Below are 19,417 nucleotides of genomic sequence, written 5' to 3'. Positions count from 1 at the left end.
GTGAGTAATAGCTAAACCCACCCATTGTGTCATGTAAGCATTTGTTTCCAGGGGGACCTCTGGCTTTCCTACCAGGTGCTGATGACAGATTAACATGGGATGAAAAGAGGGATCCCCTCACCAGGTGTCACATAATATATTTTGGGGTGGAACTTTTGATCTATCTTTATGGTAAGAAAGGCAAGGGGCAGCTGACACATTCGGATGAAATGCAGATGGAAATGTTTGATTCCATACAAAAGTTGTCAGCTTTATAAATGTGGCCGATTATCCTGCAGGACAGTCAGGTCCAGCCAGACCAGGACAGAGATTTCCCCTGCCTCCCTTCCTGGGGTGACCTAGGGCAGACTCAGATAGCCCCTACTCCCTGTGGGTAGCTGCCAGAGGACTGGATTTCCTGCCTGCCTAGCTGTTAGGGAAATATCGCCTCAGAAATCAATCCCCACCATTAATGTATATATGAGGCGAGCCTGTAAAGTTGTGAGATGGATTTTCACTGTGGCTTGTGGAATCAGTTTCAAAAGCTGAGGCAACAAGGGAACTGATTTAGGCTGCCAAGATGGATATATTTGAAGGGATAATTTATGTGATGCTAAGGTATGTGATAGAGTGGAGATGATGTAAATGGAGAGGTTTTGGAAAGTATAAAGTACTATATAAATATATTCCTATTCAGGGTGGTTAATAATCACTGTGTTATTCAGCACACTGTCTGAGAATTCAATTAATTTATATAAGGCTTGTATTTCAGGTTAAATATTATCCAAGATGGCATTTTAGGAATTGATTTCTATTCCAACTAGAGTAGTCCTCTAGTTTATATTATTTTTTATATAATTGGCAGTACCTATCTGAGCTGAGGAAGATATACATAGTGTTTCATGCACCTTACACCCAAGCATTAAGCTTTGTTTATAGACGTAGATGTAAAAGCCCAGAAAAGTTGATGGAGCCATCTGAAATCACAGCGTGAGGTAGAAGCAAGATAAGGTTAGAACACAGCAGCCCTGACCCTCAAATATGTACTCAGATCCCTCCTACTAAAAATTTTAAAACTTTGTATTTATACTTAAATAATGACCTAATGAAGGGACCCAGGGCTCAGATTTCAGTTTATAGATTCTTCAGCATAACTTCAAGTTGAGCCAGGAAACTATCATACGAGCTAATAGGTTTAACAAATGGGAACCCACGCTACTGTGCACATTCATATATGACTGGTAATAAAAATACAAGTTTGCACACTTTTAGTTATCATTTCCTCACTTATTCTGTAATGCCAGATATTGGTGTACTCATATTCTGGAAACACATATGACAAAATGTTATTCTGAGTTTTAGCAAAGATTTTTTAATGTCCAACTGCCCAGATATTTCTTTGGGATATGTGTTCAGAATCCCGAAGGGTGAATTTCTGGGTACCTGTGAACATGGAATTAAGACAACACTGGGAGTTGATGTCTGAAGAAGGTACCTTTAGGAAAATGACATCTTCGGCTCTGGTGGCTGACATGTATTATTGCTTGTGATGGAAGTGTTTTGGACAGAACAACTCTCAGGTCACATCAGCAACAGAATACATCAACTTCAGAGACTAACAGGAGTTGCCAACAAATTCTATTTATGGTTATTTATTTAATTAATAGACAGCTGGTATATTTTGTTATTCTGCACTGATATGGTCTGGTGTTGGTCAGTGTTTGCTCTACCTTCATAAGTGAGTATAAAAAACGACAACATTGAGAATTAACATGGCCATTTTTTGCTTTTATATCTCATTATACATTTAAGAATTAAAATAGTGAACTGGCTAAAACAATAAAATAAAATAGCAACAGCAACAAACAATAGACAGCTATTTGACAGGAATAAGAAGGGTAAGGACTTACCCAGTTGAATGAGGACAAAGTTAGATTGTTATTTTAATATAGTAAGAGAAGAGTTTTGGGGACAGTTAAGTAAACACTACAAAAAAAAAAAAAACCTACTCTCTGGTTTCTACAAATTATAATCTCTATGTTATAGTACTTTAAGCGCTCTGCATTATGTTTGTCATTGAGGTTCATTATTGTTCAGTTACTAAGTTCATTGTTCAGTTCGTGTCCAACTCCTTGCAACCCTGTGTACTATAGTCTGCCAGCCTCCTCCATCCGTGGGGTTTTTCCAGGCAAGAAATACCAGAGTGGGTTGCCATTTCCTTCTCCATGTCACTGAGGAAGAGGAAGTTATTATAAACCATATGTAATTTTAAAATAACTTCAAACATAAATCCTAATGATATTATGAAACTAAATTGAAAATAAAATTGTATATGTGTTCATTAACACACATGTATACATTTTCTTCTTTGTATTGCATCATATTTTTGATAATATACCTTCTAGATCATACTGAAGAATAGTATACCCTCAGGCTGTGACTTTTTCTTAACTCTGGAAAGTCACAAGTTAAATTGGTTTTTAAAATGAGATATTTCCTTTTCTTCATACTTACTTCACCTCAAGTAGCTAATATACAAATGCCTGTTTCAATCCTAAAAATACTAATGCCTTGAATGAACTTTGACATATGTAAACATCTATGCCATGGGTCCAAGTTGCAAATGTTGAAGTTGACAGGCCTGACATCAAAGTATATGAAACATATCACAATTACAATTTTCAAGTGCTCACATCTCATTTAACACTTGCATTACAATCATTATTCTCTAACAAATACAGTTGTAAAATCGACTTTGGGGCCACTCATTGCTCTGAATTTGGGAAACCCTAGTTTGACTATCAAATGGCCAGTGTGTAAGGTGAGCCATCTCCTACGCCTTTTCATTTCCAGTACAGCAAATATGTGTCGCACGTGATTCAGTGAAAGACCCAAACAAGATTTTTGGTTCATCAGCATACTGCCATCAACACGATAGTGTGATAATCTTTCCACTCCCCTCTCAACCCCGTGGATTGGAGGGTCAGAATTTAGCTGAATATCATGCATATGATGGACCTGAAATATTAAACAAAAGCTTTTAATCACAACAAAAATTATTCATGTTCCTCTAACTTAACAGTTCAAACACGAATATGAGGGCTATCTGTCCTGCATGTAGAGGAAAATTATGCTACTGCTGAAATCAGCTCCTGAATTGAACATTAAAACTCAGATTCTGACTTTCCTATCATAATAATCAATTCTGAAAGGAAAACAAAATCAATTGCGAGCAGAAATTAATCAATTATTGGGACAACTATTAAAAAAGAATTGTGGGATTTCTTTTTGAATGAATGAATTTTTCCATGGTTACAATGACTGAGTTCTTGATACAACCTCAGTTGCTGGTTTTGTAAAATATGTTGCCAAGCACCATGATTTTGCAAAATCCAACCTCTTAAAGGAGATGTAAATCCGTGGTCACTAGACAGACTGCGGACAATCTCATGAAGCAGAGCTGTCTAGAGCAGCGTGTTTCTACGAGTGGCGATGGGCACTGCGGGTTGCTGATGCATTGCTCACACGGTGTGGAACCTCAAATATGAGCTGGGAAATTTCATTCGATGCTCCACCTTTAAAGGAGTTTTTCCCTTTCCAAGAAGACTTTTGTGAATGACATGTTATCTTCCTTTTCACAAAAGCCTGAATAGGTTTAGGAAATAAATATTCGTGGTAATGTTATCTTTTTGCTTTTCAAAGCAGATTCCCGATGGCAAAAATATTATCCAGATGACTATGACTGTGTGTTTGTGTGTACTCACACTTTAAAAAAATTTTTTTCTCTCAAGTTTTAACTAATCAGAAGATTTAATTGTTTAATTATATATCTTCCTATTTCCCCAAATCTTACAAAATAGCAGTGTCTATTTCATCTTTGGAAACCTCATCTCTCACATCTTAACCCATTTATGAATATGTCATGTTTTGACTGGACCTGATGAAGAGGACCATATTCTCTCAAAGGACTCACTTTTTAAGTTGGAAGTGCTTTTTTGCATGCTAATAGGTATCAGGTGATAGGAAATGGAATCAAAGTAAAGAAGTAGAAAGATGAAGTTTGGCTGAAAAGGTGTTTTGTCCTGTTTATTTATTTTAGAGGTAAGGAAATGAAAAGGTGCCACTGACTCATTTAGTGCTCCTTAATATTTGGGCTGACTTATGGAAGGGTTTTCCCTTGTTCTCACATTACACACGGCATACGCGCACACGCGCGCACACACACACACACACACACACACACACGATACGCAGTTACTATTTATATATTATCATCTGCTAGGGTCTTTCAAATATCTGTTTTGCATTGAAGACAAAGAATTCCTCTCTCTGACTGCTCATTGAGGGTTTCCTGACACTAGAACATAATTAACTCTTTACTGGCCTAACTAATTTCTGCATTTTAAAAAGTAGCCTGAGATGACAAAAGTGGAGCACTCAGTCCGCAGGGTGGCCATTAACTGCACTCCGTTACTGTATGTTCTGGATTCAGACCACAATTACTGTCAGGGAATTGCACTGGAAGCTCCTTCTTGTACGCAAACAGGAATACCATTCATTAAAGAGCACTTTCAATAAAATGCGATCTATATTTTTTAATGAATATTTGAGAAAGAAAATGCAATCTTGGGTTCAGAAACCTGCAATATGGTTATTATTCTTTTAATAACGTCGACTTTCTCATGTACATATACCGACAGATGTAGAGAAGGAAGCAGAAATGAGATGGCAGGGCTTTACCTCAGAAGAAATGAAAAAGCCGAGCCACAGTAAACTAAGTCAATGTTAAATAAGGATTTCCTAGAACCACCTACAGCAGATACAGCTTTCTGTGGGCTTTATTGATGTCCCTGAGATAGGAGATTCTACCTAAATCTTTCAAGCCCAGTTAAATATGGAAACATGGGGCACTTTGGAGACTGAAAAAAACCAAGAGGCCCATCTAAGACCATCTTTTGCTCCAAGAATCTGCCACTCCAAGCCCAATTCTTCTTTCTTTTAATGTATTTTTAATTTTAGTGACTGCGATTTTAGTATTTTCAGATGATTGGTTCTGATAAAACACCTACTTGCAGTTTCTAGGAAGTAATGTTAGTAATGTTTAATGCTCAAGAAAAATGTCTATAATTATTTCCCTCTAATGAACTTTAAATATGATTCTGGACTGAAAAACCAAAGACAAAAACAGATGTGTGTGTGTGTACAGACGCACGCAGTATGTGCATACACACGCATCTTTGTAAAAAAAAAAATGAGTTAGAGGATTTATTAAGATGAGAGCACAGTTTGTTCTAGTAACACACTCTACAGTGGTCCAGCCGCGTTGCCAGTTGCTTCAGAGAGCAAAAGCACAAACAAGCTTGTTGATATACTGAGTGTTTCTTTGATAAAAAATTTCAAGAATTTTGCTACTCAAACAAACCTTCCATTGAAAATCTAAATTGTGCTTGCAGAGAGCAACAAAATTATGATTTTCAAAGGGATGAAAAATAGGTGGAAATAATAAGGGGGAAAATGCAAGATCTTAAAAAAAGGAAGATCATTTATCTATAGAGTCTCTTAAAGAAAACAATTCTTACATAAAGGACTGAATTCACAGTAGGTTAAGTAATTTAAAATCTTAGTAGGCAAAATTCACTCCCCACAAAAGAAATTGAATGCCAGTTCTCAAGATTATTGTCAATATCCTGATGTTAATTTTGAGTCATGTTTTAACTAATAAGATGATGGATTATTTTAAAGGAGTTTCATTGGAAATGAACTAGTATTTTTTTTTTTCTGCCTTTTATGTTCGGTTTAGCCACTTATGAGGAATGTGATTAGATCATACACTGATGGACTATTTGACAATAAGGACAAAGTAAAAAAATGCCTTTTCAGTATTTCCCAAAGCAGGTTGTTTGTCTTCTTGCTGATCACCAGTAAGTGGAAAGGAAAAATTTAGAATTTCAGAGACAGCCCTTTGCTTGTGTGTGCCAGTCATGCATGGAGTGAAATGTGTTAACCTTTAAACAATTTGGGAGTGGATGCAGTTAATAGGTAGGACAGATAGTTACAAAGTCCTGATTAACTACAGAGCACAGAGACATGTGGAAACTTGTCTGTGCTGAAAGGGAAGAGACAGCAGCGATTATTTACTGTTCCAGAGACCAGGTCCCAGGGAGCAGGCCGAGGAGGTTCTGAACAGCAACATTGCCCTCTTTTGGCAAAACTGCACAGTGTGTTCACCTCACTTGCAGGTGAAAGCCTTTCTTCAGGACACAGACATTTTCTATAGCAAGAAAAATGACAGAAAGTTAAAAAAAAAAAAAAATCCAAACAGAGAAGGAAAGAGCTCATCTATGTAACTGTAAGCTACACACAATTCAAGTACAGAGTCAAGACGGTTAAGTCGCTTGGACTAACAAAGAAGCCTTTAGACACGGCCATTCTGCTGTCCAGTCTCAGTGACAAATGGTCTCTTTAACTCTTGTGTTTATCCCTGACAGCTTCAAGCCATCTGCAGTGCAATCATAATCATGTAGGACTCAGAGTGTGAAAAAATAGAACAGGAGCTCACTCTTTTTGAGCCACCAGTGCTTAAATATGCGGGGAGTCTGCAAGAGGATTGACATCACTGAATAGAGAGCCACAGCCAGCAGAAAAGACATCCACAATCCAGCAGTTTGTGCTTTGCAGTTCTACTGAAGCCTGCGACGGTCAGGACAGTGAAGGAAATGGGCTTGATTACATTAAAAAAAAGGAAACAAAAACTGTCAGGAGACAAAATGTTAAGCTAATTACTTGTATTCACATTGTGGGTGTCGGTGCCACTCTTTAAATAAGATCAATTTCGGGCTTGTCCTTTATCTCTAATTTCCTCTCTGATTTTCAAGAAAGAGTGCTTGTCTTGCTAGATCCTTTATGCTGGATTTTTTTCTTTTTTTTAATGGGATACCTCTGGAATTAGGAATGTCCAGTACAAATGCAGGTGCATTGAGCTGATTTAGAAATTTATTATGAATGTTTTTTCTCCCGGCCAGCGAAAGTAATGACCATTCCTGCTAGTCCTATGTCTATGACCTTTGCTAGCTTCCAGGCTAAATATATTTAAAGAAAGGCACCTGTGCTATGAATGGTCACAATCACTTGGAAATGGGGAACGAGCAAGTTCTTCACCTTTTTTTCAAGTTTGAGATAAAATTTACTTCTTGAAAGGACTGTGAGCATCATGTTTCATTCCTTTCATTTAACTAAGTCTCACTAAATAAAATATTGATAAGGAACAATGAGTTTCTTCAAGAGAAAATCTAATTGTGAAATAAATACAGACCTGAAGTTGGAGAGGTAGTTCACATCTGTGCTGGTAAACTGATTTTTCTTCCTCTTTCATTTTTGTGATCTGGAATACCTTGTTATGTACATGTTATCTTTTCTGTCAAAGACGGATGTGAAGGGAATTAGAGTTTAATGTTTAGATCACGTTTTTTTCGTAAGATTCATTTGCGAAAACATGTTTGACTCACTCAATATTGCTCTACGTAAAAATTCTGAGAAACTATTTTGAGCTTTTTTTTGCAATCTGTTTGAAAAATCTCAAGTAATTTAATTCTGTTAGTGCTAAAAGTTTACAAATTGCTTTCATAGAAATCATCTTATTTTATCTTTGTGAAAACCCAGTGAGGTGGGTAAGTAAGTATCTCTTATTACTTTTTACTTGGGATATCAGAAAGTTAATGTGGCTATTTAAAGGTATGCAAACCCAGGGTTCTAATTCTTAATTTTTGTGTTCTTTTACTTTTCCTCGTGTGTGAGGTCATATAACCTATTTCCCTACCTTGCTTAAAAGCAAAAGGGGTGGAAAGCTAGGACCCTCAAAACCTCCAAATAGCATGTGGAACTTGCAACTGTATAGAAAAACAGTTTTAAAAATGAAATGAAACTTGGGCCTTCCTGTTCATTCATATGAAGACAGGTTTAAACTTGCACCGTTATCTTAGTGGAAGTACATTTCATAAGAAACCCCATTTCATGAGGCAAAACCACAGTTTTGAACTTTCTCAACCCCTCCTACATCAGTGTACTTCAAAGTGACAAGAAAAACTTTCCATTAATGTCCTCCTTCTGTCACAATCAAACTAACATTTATCTCTCCTACATCCAGTGACACCTTACCATTGTATTTATCTGGATTCATACTGAAGCTAACTAATGGTCCAGTCACAGTATCCGAGGAGCACATAGATGGCAAAAGAAATTGTATAGGTCTGCTACCAAACACAAACAGCCTTACCAGGTAATCCTGGCTAGTCAGTCTTGTTCTGTTAGACCACATTTTCACTGAATCCCCCTTTAAACCTAAGGAATTTGCTTACTACTACCTGTAGAAGAATATGTCCTTGTGCAAATTTTTCTTGGCCAAAATGTGCAAGTCCTTATTATGGTAAGAGAGAGCCCGCTCCCAACAGCCATTCATATCTTTCTGCATGAATGTGTTCATTGACCTTTGAGGCCAGCAACATAATTTTATATGTGTATGGGGGTTGGGGGAAAGGATGTCATTTCTTCCAGGATAAAACAAGAAAAAAATCAGTAAAGTTGCTGCTTTTTACATATGGAAAGAGAAAGAAACACATTTTTCCTGTCTCTGGATGCTGACACAGACACACACCATAGATTTACAGTAACTTGTGTGGCCGTTTCATTTTCACATAGAAGTAGAATTCAAGCAAGATGCAAATGACATTTTCCAACATGATGCTCAAGTTTTAAATAATAATGGTTCCTAGCTTTTTTTTCTTGTATCAAAATGAGCCCAAAATGATTCAAGTAGGTATTTGCTACCGCGCTTTAATCAGTTGGTCAAAAAAGGAATGCTTATACTAGTGGCAAAAATCTGAAAAATGTATTTTCACCTTTTCAAAAAATTTCCTGATACATCTGGATGCTGACTGGAAAAACAAGAGATATTAATATGTCATTAGTGGTTATTGTCTGAGGTTTCTTTCAAGAAATCTTTAATAATGACAAAAATATCTTATTCATACTCTAATTTTTTTCTTATTCCTTAACATGCTTTCATTTCCTGATTTTTAAAATGTCTTCAAGCATTTCATAAGTATCCAAATGTTTTGTATATTTGTTATTTTTTGTCATAGTCCTTCCTAAAGTTAGCTGTTTTCACATTCTCTGTGTGGCTTCTCACTATTTTTATTAACATTAATTTGATCCTCTGGCTTAAGGGACCAGTTTGAATAACAATTTACACCAGGTGAAGGAACATGAATGAACTTCCTAAAGTAAGCAGATACTCGCTGCAAAATTGTTGAAGCTAGAGAATGATTTGTTTACTTGTGAAGTTGCAGACTTTTTGATCCTTGATGGAATGGAGCTGCAATGGTTTTCAAACAATTTACATAGATAGTCCCCTCACAGGCATGGGTTATATTCTGAGAGTTCATTTGTAAGTCATTTGTGTGGAACTCAGAATGCATTTTTGTGCAACAACAATATCATGATGGTGACAGGAGCTCAGGCCAAATCCCCTCCTCCCTCCCCAATACACACTGTTGTTGAAACATTGTTTTATATTTTCAGAGAAAACCTACAAAAATTATGGACATTTTCATACTAGCAACCAAACAACACAGGGAAATAACGAAATTGAAAATGAGTATTTTGGAAATACTGGTGCTGGAGGAAGCAGGCTTAATTAGAAGAGGATGAGGATGTAGGTGGAGACTGGGGTGGAAATTCTGAAGGAGACTCCTGGGCCCTCTCCAGGGCTCTAGCGGTGCCGGGTGTTGGCTGGTAATGGTGTCTCATTTCACTTCACAACGGGAGACGCCCCCTCCCTCTTTATTACAGTTATCATGGGTGCTTATGAGCCATAACTGATGCCATTGTTTCTCTGTGTAGTCACAAATGGAAGAAATTGCTCAGAGCATGAAGGATGATTCTGAGGGGACCATGTAGGATATGGAAGAAGGAGAAAGGGAGTATTGTGTTTGGGAGGGAAAAGCAACACCAACAACAGACCACAACCACCACCCAAGGTCTTCTAAGGGGAAACTAACGGGTTATAAACGGCCCCTGGGAAGGAAAGATGAGCCCGGCAGCACCAGCCTGAAAGGAAGCGGTGTGTAGTTAAGACACATTCCCATCCTGGACGAGGACTTTCTCTAGAAGATCTAAGGAAGGAGAAAGTTAGGTAACTGGCTGTGTATAGAATGAGTGAGGGATTCTTTCTTTGTGCCTATAAGTTTGGGGCTTCCCTGATGGCTCAACAAGTAAAAGAATTCACCTGCAAAGCAGAAGACACAGGGGATGTGGGCTTGATCCCTGGGTAGGTTTGATCCCCTGGTGGAAGCCATGGCAACCCACTCCAGTATACTTGCCTGGGAACTTCCATGGACAGAGGAGCCTGGCGGGCTACAGTTTACAGGGTCACAAAGAGTTGGACATGACTGAGCACACACACACTTTTAGCCTATTGTTTTTAGGGAGTTAGAATGAATGGAATAAGCTCCCTATATTTGATATGGCCTGTTTTAAAAATTTATGAGATCAGTTACATAGGTATGTATGAGCTCACAAATTATCTGAAAATATATATATATACAAATATATGTAATTATTTACTTTGTTGTCACTGCCTTCTGAGCTCAGTTAAGTAAGAAAATTTGTCTTTTTTTTTTTTTCCATCCTAACATACTCTGTGCAAATCAAAGAATTTGTTTCCATGGATTTTTAAAAAGGGTTCTAGTTGAATATTCCTTTCAAATGTGTTTTTCATAAACTTTTAAAATGCTGAAAGTCAAATTATTCCATAAGCAGTTTATAAGCTCTGTGTATTATGTGCATTGTTGTTGTTCAGTCTCTCAGTCATGTCCAACTCTTTGTGACCCCATGGACTGCAGCAAGCCAGGCTGCACCGGCCCTGACTATCTCCCCGAGTTTGCTCAAACTCATGTCCATTGAGTTGATGATGCCATCCAACCGTCTGATCCTCCGTAGCCTTCTTCTCCTCCTGCCCTCAATCTTTCCCAGCATCAAGGTCTTTTCCGGTGAGCCAGCTCTTCGTACCAGGTAACCAAAGGATTTCAGCTTCAGCTTCAGCATCAGTCCTTCCAATGAATATTCAGTGTTGATTTCTTTTAGGATTGACTGGTTGTGTGTATGTGGAGGTATATAAAAATAGAACTGGTCCTTGGAACGATATATGCATTTGAACGGAATTCTTAACTGTAGATATAAAAAGGCAATAGTCCCATTTTATTGTTTCATTCATTGATCACTTTTGAAATACTGAAATTAATTTCCTACTAAAAATTTTGAACACTTTTGATGGCTTGCTGTGTAAAATGTACTATGTGAACAAGTCTTCCCAAGAATCCTGTGAAATGGGTTTTTAATAAATCCTGTTTCAAATGAGAAAACAGACATGAGATGTTATATAATCTTTCCAAGATCACACCTCCCAGTAACTGGTGAGGGAATTTAAACACAAATCTGCTTTATTCAAAATTTACTGCTCCTTACAATTATGTCAAATGTGCTTAAAAATAGACTCTAATGTAGAGAATAGTTAGCATGTAAAAAAAAGCCAAATTTTCTTACTTAATCTAGGTATGTTTAGTTTGACACTGCCTGCTTTAGTAATAGGGGCTTCCCAAGTTGCTCAGTGATAAAGAATCCACCTGCCAATGCAGGAGAAGTGGGTTCAATCCCTGAGTTGGAAAGAACCACTGGAGAAGGAAATGGCAACCCATTCTAGTACTCTTGCCTGGGAAATCCCATGGACAGAGGACCTTGGTGGGCTACAGTCCATGAGTTTACAAAACAGTCAGACATGACTCAGCAGCTAAACAACAACAACTTCAATAGTGACCTCTGAGGGCAGTGACTGCAAATCAAACTGTCCCATCCCCCATGGATTGATGAGTCATTTTGCTCCTTTTGTAATGAAATGTCTTCCAGCTAACTCAGAAAAGCAGTGCCTCTGGTCAGAAGGACCACAAGCTCAAGGAGAGCTCTACACAATCATTACCGCAACTGAAAAAACATCAAATTATTCTTATGATGGCCAGTTTCACCTTTCCACAGAGAAAAAAACTGCATTTTTGTGAGATTAGAGATTTTGTTGAGCAATAGAGTTCCATAGTATTAAATAGTCACCAAGCTTTTTTTTTTTTCTCCCAAGCTTGTTTTTAATGTTTGGTTTCTTTCAGTCTCAGCAGGACACTATGTCATATTGATAAACTTCCAGTTTACCATGACCTGCTAAACATGTATGTTCTCCCTGGTCTTTCATAGGACCCTCATCCCATCTGAATAAATGCATAGAAGTAGAGAAAGACATAATCTCCTAATGGAGAAGAGATTTTGAAGCATGAGTCAGACATAAACAGGAGATTTCAACAAACTTTTGAAAGACACAAATAGGAACATTGAAGCCCAGGACACTCTGCAGAAGAGCTAAATAGAAGCTGGAGGCCAGTCTCCTCTCAACAGAATCAATGGGAAAACCTGAATGAAGAGCTAGTACTTAATGGAGAAGACTGGTCTGAGATTCAGGGATGAAAACAGAATGAGAAATTAAAGCCTCTATAAAGGCCAAATGCAGCAACGGTGCTATAGGTGGCCAATATTTATCTCCAGGTAGAAAATTGATAGATCTTCTCTGAAGATATGGCCTAAAATGCCTGTAGAAAACTAAGTCTTTGGAGCAGTGAAGCTCTTCCCTTTCCTGAACCCAAGATATTTCAAAAAGATTCAGGTTCCTACCTGAGATAACCTGTCCAGCCCACTCCACATGGAGCTCCTGATTGGAATTCTCTTATAACACAGGTAATCTACACTAGCTACTAATTTCTTTGCTCTTTAATATAAATCATCATTTTTTTGGTAACACCTGAGAGAGAGGGAAGTAAACAAATAGGAAAATGTGTACAGGAGGCAAGAGGTTATCCAGGCAAGAGCAAAGAGTTGTGGCAGTACTTAAAGAGTGGTCCACAGCCCGACTGTTGGTATCAAAGTAGTTGTTACTGATCCAAGAAGTCTGTGCCAGAATCTAAACCAGCTATGGTGTTAAGCATCATACTCTTGAGGCTCTTGAGGTAACTGCTTGTTTTCAACTTTTTTTTTCCTTTAATTTTCATAACAAGACCTTCTCAGTGAAAAAAGAAGAGCACTCATTTAATTTGTAATGCAAAATCTTTAACACATCACAGACTGTTATTTTTGAATAATACATATAACTTTCTCAGACTTTTGAGAAAATATAGTATCCATGAAACAAGTTTAAAACCCAAGATATTATAAAAGATAATTAGAGAATAAGACAAGAATGTATGAATTAGCAATCATTAAAAACTGAAATACTTGAAGATAACGGCATTCGCAAAGAGAAATAAAAAGGTAAAGGGACAAAAATTATGGAAAAATAAATAAAAAAGAAGCCAGCATCCCAGGAGGTCCAACATTTCACTAAGAAGTGTTCTGAAAAATAAAGTAGTGAAAGATGACAGAGGGAAATTATTGAAGATAAAAAAAGGAGAATTTTCCAAAGGTAGTAAAGAATAAGTTTTCTGATTAAAAGTATACTTAATATTCAACGGGATGAATTTTTTTTTAATTTTTTTTCCTGCAATGGGATGAATTTTAAAAATCCAATCCACATGTGAACACAAAACTTTGACATTTTAGTGAATAAACAGAAAATCTTAAAATCTTCCAGAGGGAAAAACAGAAGGAACAAGGAATATCCAAATGAATTATCGAATACTGCAATGTTCTCAGTGTTCTGACTATACTGAAAAAATATATATGCATATAGACATATACATAAATGTATTCAAGATAAAGTTCTATAACCAATTAAACTTTTCATTACATGCTGCTGCTGCTAAGTCGCTTCAGTCATGACCAGTTCTGTGCGACCCCATAGACGGCAGCCCACCAGGCTCCCCGGTCCCTGGGATTCTCCAGGCAAGAACACTGGAGTGGGTTGCCATTTCCTTCTCCAATGCATGAAAGTAAAAAGTGAAAGTGAAGTTGCTCAGTCATGTCTGACTCTTACATGAGGACAGTGTAAAAACACAGTCACATATGTAAGAATTCAAGAAGTTTACTTCACCTACATCCCTTCCAAATGATGCTACTTAAAAGATACACTGAAGCAAAATGTGTCCTCTAATAGAGAGGAAGAGATGAGAATCAATCCTCCAGTATGTAGTTTAGCTCAATCAGGCAAAAAAAGGAGGTTTGAGAATATTAATTGTACTCAATTCCACTAACAATCAATCACAGCTGGAGCCAGAGGACAGAAGACTCTGAGAAGATTCTTCATGGAAAGGGCAGACTCAGTAAATTAGACTTTTTCTTTTAAAGAACCTGAAAAAATTTTGGCTAGAAAAAAAAAAGAAAAATAGTTTCTTTTTGAAGAAGAAAATAAACTCCAGAAGAAAATATCTTCAAAAACATCATGATCAAAATATTAAACAACTGAAAATATGATTATTTAAATCCATAATTATATCCTAAGAAAATAGAATCCATTTTTGTTGTTGTTTTTATTGTTGACAATAAGAACATTTTCCATCAAGTCTTCCAGAGGTCGTAAGAGTTGAACAAGAGATAAAATTATATTTCTAGCATATTAATTGGCACAGCAGTGAAAAAATTGTACAAAACCTTAATAATGTAATGCTTTATAGTGTTTTGCAGTTTGTAGAATGAATCCATGGCCAGAGTTTGGAAGACAGCTTTTGCATGTAGAACAGAATTTAAATGTTAACAGGGTAAAATGCAACAGTAATAGACAAAAGGAAGGCTAGGGAAAGTAGGAGAAGAGGTGGACTATGAGGAACTAATGTCTTGATCTGACAAAGCAGAGAACAAAGTGATGTTGTTGAAAGTGATGTACAGACTTCAGGCCACAGCAGTATAAGCTCATGTTTGAAATATCCCCTTCTCTTCAAATCACACAGCAATTCTTAACAATATGATTACATGATCTGCTCCCATAAACCTCCCTGAAAAAGTCTAGTCTCCTTGGACTTCAGGGGAGGGTGGGCATGATCTAATCATCAAGTTGCTACAGTTCCTATCCTGAACTGTGATAGGCAGGATAATGTACTCCCCCAAAGATGCCAATGTTCTAATCCCCAGAATCTATGAATATGTTACCTTACATGACAAAATGTAATTTGCAAATGTGATTAAGTTAAGAATATTGAGATAAGAAGATTATCCTGGATTATCCCATGGTCCCAATGTAATCACAAAAGAGATTCCCTTTAAGAGGGAAGCAGGAGGGTTAGAATCAGAGGGAGAGATTTGAAGATGCTACATTGCTGGCCTTTGAAAAAGGATGGAAGGGCCAAAGAATTTAGGTGGCTCTTTGAAACTGGGAGAATTACAGAACAAAATTCTCCATTAGAGTCTCCAAAAGAACACAGACATCCTGACACTTGATTTTATCCCAGTGAAATTCATTTTGGATTTTTGATCTCCAGAACTACAGCATAATAAATTTGGGTTGTGTTACAGCACTTAGTTTGTGGAATTTGTTACATCATCAATAGGAAACTAATACATCGGCCAAATTACACAGCTCCTCAAGAAAACAGGGCTTCCCTGATAGCTCAGTTGGTAAAGAATCTTCCTGCAATGCAGGAGACTCCAGTTCCATTCTTGGATCAGGAAGATACTCTGGAGAAGGGATAGGCTACCCACTCCAGTATTCTTGGGCTTCCCTTATGGCTCAGCTGGTAAAGAATCGCCTGCCATGCGGGAGCCCTGGGTTTGATCCCTGGGTTGGGAAGATCCCTGGAGAAGGGAAAGGCTACCCACTCCAGCATTCTGGCCTGGAGAATTCCATGGACTGTATAGTCTGTGGAGTAACAAAGAGTAGGACATGACTGAGTGACTTTCACTTTCCTCAAGAAAATGGATTTCTTGCATTTCTCTGTATAGTTACTTTCAAGTATCGTGGTCAAAATAGAGTAGAGTCCAGTGGATATGAGTAGGAAACTATACTAAGTTTATCTACTCAATATTTCGTAGTAGCGTTTCAGTCCTAGCCACGCTTTAGAAGCATCTGAGGTGCTCTAAAAATATTAAATGCCAGGCTATACAGTAGAACAATTAAATAAGAATCTCTGGAAGTCTTGCTGCTGCTGCTGTGAAGTTGCTTCAGTCGTGCCCGACTCTGTACGACCCCATAGACAGCAGCCCACCAGGCTCCCCCGTCCCTGGGATTCTCCAGGCAAGAACACTGGAGTCAGTTACCATTTCCTTCTCCAATGCATGAAAGTGAAGCCGCTCAGTTCTGTCCGACTCTTAGTGACCCCATGGACTTCAGCCTACCAGGCTCCTCTGTCCATGTGATTTTCCAGGCAAGAGGACCAGAGGGGGTTGCCATTGCTTTCTCCGTCTGGAAGTCTTAAGCATTAATATTTTGTAAAAGGTCTAGATGATTTTATTGTGAAGTTAAGAGTTGAAAATCAGTGGTCTACGTTGATTCCAGAAAGTCATTGAGAGACACAAGAGGTGGTGCTATACACAAAACATCTAAAACTTACAGGACCTGTATAAGACCTTAGTAATAACTCATATTCTCTTTTGTTCACCTCTAGGTGATAGGTTTTTCTGCCTATAACTGCTATATACTTTATTGTCATGTAATTCCTTCCATATAATATAATTACAAAAATTTGAAATCATTTTGTCCAGATGTCCAGGAATGTTGAATGGACAGTTCTAAAATCTTACAATTTGATTAATGCCTACTGAGATCTTATCTCTCTTTACTCCTTATGTTGAAGAATGAACAATAGTTTGCTGGCTTCTCTGTCTATTAGACTTTATTCATGTGTACTTTTTCAAATATTGTTAATAAAAATAATAAGCTAATTTGAAAAAGAATTTACAAACATATTTAGAATCTCAAAGAGTTAAAGATTAAATTATATCTACTAAAATAAAAACTAAGAAATTTTAAAACAAAACCAAGCAATTAATTAAAATAATTCTTAAAAAGTTAAAGGAACAATATTGGGCAGATAAGAAAGAACCAATTAGAAATGCTGGAAATTAATACAAAATTGGGTTAAAAATCTCAAAGGAAGGAATTAATATGTAGATGGATTACGTAGATATGAAGAGAGAATTATTCATCAGGAGACTGTGCTAAGCATTTCATCTAGATTGCAACACAGAGTAACTAAATTTTAAAAAATATTAAAGAACAATTTAAAAAACTAACAAATATAGAAACAGAGTGAGAAGTTCCAAGGTTCATTCAACAATAAAGTGACAAGAGAATAGAACAAATATTAATAACTAGGAAAAATACTGATATTATAATATGGTAAGTCCTTTCAAGAATTGGGAAAACATAATGTATACAGGTCCTGAACAAGACAGAGATAAATATCTATCTAGGCATATTATAATAAAACTGCAGAGCATCTGCCATTAAAAAAATTTTTTTATCATTTACCAGAAAGGTGACAAATTACCTATAAAAGAGTGAAACAAAAGTAGCCTCCTCACTAGCAAAAATGGTTGCTGGAAAACAAAGTAATACTATTTTCAAAAAGCTGTTATTCCTAGAAATCAATTATTCCTGGAAATCATTATAAGCCACACTATTATTCAAGAGTGGGGACAAAATACGTGCATTTTAAGATATACAAAAAATAATAGCTCATACACCCTCCCCGAAAGAATTACTCTGGGCTGTGTTTTACAAGAAGAATATAATGACAGGCAAGGAGTGATTACAAAGTGAATGGTCACTACAGAAATTGGAAAATTTTATCAATAACCTTAACTAATTATGTTTAAAATAGTTATATTCTTAAAATGGAAGATGCAATTAAAATGTAAGAATTTAATGGAGAGGAAGAGGTGGAGGTATAAATAAGCTTATTTTTTTTTTAATCAAAAAGTAAAATTAAGGAATATCTTGGCATTTTTATAAGACCAAATAGGTATTTCTGAAAGTGTATGGAACAAGAAATATAGGTTAAAAATTTTAATTAAACTTAGATATTTAACCAAAAGTACGAGTCAAATTAATTTGATTACCACATACTGAAAGAGAGATTGAGTAGATAATCCAAGCAAATACAAATTCACTAGATTCAAAGAGGTCCCACTATGGAATGTGGGATTGCAGTTTGTGGAATGTGGGATTGCATTTTGTAGAATGTGGGATGAAAGGGGGTTTTTGTATAAACTCTTCCCTACTATTTTGTTATACTGTTTTGGATAAACCTTTTAAAAGAATCCAAGTTATTTTGGATAACTCGGAGCACAAGTAAAGTGCTCATAATAAAAAGTGCTCCATTTGCTAAAATCCAGCACCACTTAACTGTCATTGATGTCAAAGGTATTTGTTTATTGTAAAATTATTCTGCTATTAAATTGGGTAGTACTTGCTTTCATGAGATATAGTTTGATATTGTGAGTAGCAGAATTGTTTCTATTTATTCTAAAAATCTTCTTATCCTGAAAACAGCTGGGTTTTTCTACAACTAAATGTGGTTAAAATAACCCTTCTTGTCTAAGTAAGTCTTCCTATTAAATTTTACAGAACAAAGTGAAAGACAAAATAAAACCACCCAGGTTTTGGACTAAGATATGTGCTTGAAGATGCCAGTGTTCTTTAACGAGGTTTTCAGACAAAGAACTCTGAACTGAAAAGACTCAATGCCACCTAACTGCAAAGAAAAGTCTCAAGAAAATAAAAAGAAATTTTCCTAAATTTAGATTCTCTTTTGGGATCAACCAGAGAAGCTATTTGAAAATTTCTGCATTTTTCACAGAAAAACTTTAATGCCATTTTACGGATTTCTTTTTCTCGTGTTTATTTTAAATGCTAACATAATGTTTCTTTAAAAATTTATATGTTGCAGAAAGTTTAAAGGAAGGGAAAAAAATTACCCGTGTGTTCAAATAGGGTTTCAGTTTCTATGAGTTTTATTGCTGTGTGTATAATCTTCTATTCTTCTTCTTAATGACCTTACATGGGATTTTGTTTGGTTGCTTTTTATTTCTTTTTACATAGTTGTAATCAAATGGCAACCCATTCTAGTATTCTTGCCTGGGAAATCCCATGGGCAGAGGAACCTGGCAGGCTTAGTCCACAGGATCAAAAAAACTCAACACGACTTAGTGACTAAACAACGACGACAACAAACAAGCTGCATATAAAATTCTGTTCTTTTAAATTAACATTTCAAAATGTGGTTCATTCTATTTCAGCCCTTTAGAGAACTACACATTTTTGATATATCACCATTACATTTATTTGTTCAGGAATATTTCCAGTTGTATGCCAATCACTGATTATTTTAAGTGCTAGGGTTTTTATTGTTGCTCAGTCACTCAGCTGTGTCTCACTCTTTATTACCCTATGGACTACTGCACGCCAGGCTTCCCTGTCCTT

The sequence above is a fragment of the Bubalus kerabau genome, chromosome 3 (genome assembly GCF_029407905.1).
Source record: "Bubalus kerabau isolate K-KA32 ecotype Philippines breed swamp buffalo chromosome 3, PCC_UOA_SB_1v2, whole genome shotgun sequence".
Classification (NCBI taxonomy): Eukaryota; Metazoa; Chordata; class Mammalia; order Artiodactyla; family Bovidae; genus Bubalus; species Bubalus kerabau.
The sequence above is the reverse complement of the archived record's forward strand: the minus strand, read 5'-3'. Positions refer to the sequence as shown.